We start from the raw sequence: 1,429 nt of genomic DNA, 5'->3' as shown, positions 1-1,429 counted from the left end.
AATTTCCTGTACTATTGATCATTGTTCGCCGCATTGCCACTTTGCGCATACTGTGCAAGTACAATGTATTACACTGTGCATGGAATGTCAGTTTGTCCAGTGCAAGAACGCCTATAAGTAGAGCAGTCGGTAGAGTGATGTGTGCATGTGCCGATCATTTTTATAACTATAAGTAAGTTATACTAAGCACATGTACACGTGTAGTAGGAGAGGTACATGTAACTCACTTAGTCTTTGCCTACTGACAGGTTCGTGGCATGCAAGGCAGAGGGCGTGTGCCGGTGTGGGCGCTAGAGAGTAGCGAGCACCATCCATCCAGTCATCGCAAGAATCAATCATCACAAGACTAGTAGCAGGTTAGAATGTGTAGAGGTCATGATGAAAGCGCTTTGAAAGTGGCTCATTGCATGACCCTTTCACGGTAGATGTCTTCCCGAACCGGAAAAGGGGCCAAAGGTAAACAAAATACAAACATTGGAGCACAAATACCGTATTCACCAGATCGAAGGAATGAAAAGGAAAAAAAGGTGCAAAATAACATGTTTACATTGATCCGGATTCATCCCGCCCTCTCGTGACGTTATGGTGGAGAAGGGGCGACTAACTAACTTCTAGTGGTAGTATGCTGGACTTCAGCGTAGATCTACGATACATCAATGACACGCACAATTACATGTACAATGTACATGTATGTACATTGTACATTGCAAACGCATAACGTACATGTACGTACATGTACATTGAAAACGCATAACGTACATGTACGTACATGGCCAACATGTACATGATTGTACATGACATTGTATTATTAATGTTGTTGGTGGTGACAGCCACTTTATTGTTTCAGACATGTGCTCTGTTCAACTCTCACACACTAATCGAATGATTAGGTCTTCACCATCTTTTGTATTGAGAGAAAACAAGACAGAAATGGGGTGCACGTCATGACCTACAGTCCGGTATGGGCAGCTTTATACATGTACATGGACATGGACATGGACGTAGATTGTGGGTTCATTGACGATCATACTTCATAGACTGGTAGGCGGTGTTGAGCATTGACCTGCCAAGGTATCTCCACGTCACAATTGTCCCCATTGCAACTCTTATTAGCATTACGGCGTTAGCCGGCGTAGAAACGTTCGAATGGCACAGAGGTTACGCTGACTGGCCACTTCCTGTTCGGTTTACGCACATTCAGTAGGTAACGAATACATGTACTGATCTTAGGACCCTGGATCGAATAGGCACCGAGAGTTCAGCGGAAACTCTGCGACAATAGTCACCCTGAGTACTTCAGTTCGTGTGAAAGGTGTTGGGCAGCACCTGAACGAGGAGCGGAACAAAGAACGTGCTGGCCCGTAGTTCATAAGCCAACTCTCACTTCTCAGCCTTTCGGCCGGTAATGATTTCCTCTTACTCCAGCGAA

Source organism: Sycon ciliatum, chromosome 2 (genome assembly GCF_964019385.1).
Source record: "Sycon ciliatum chromosome 2, ocSycCili1.1, whole genome shotgun sequence".
Lineage (NCBI taxonomy): Eukaryota > Metazoa > Porifera > Calcarea > Leucosolenida > Sycettidae > Sycon > Sycon ciliatum.
The sequence above is the reverse complement of the archived record's forward strand: the minus strand, read 5'-3'. Positions refer to the sequence as shown.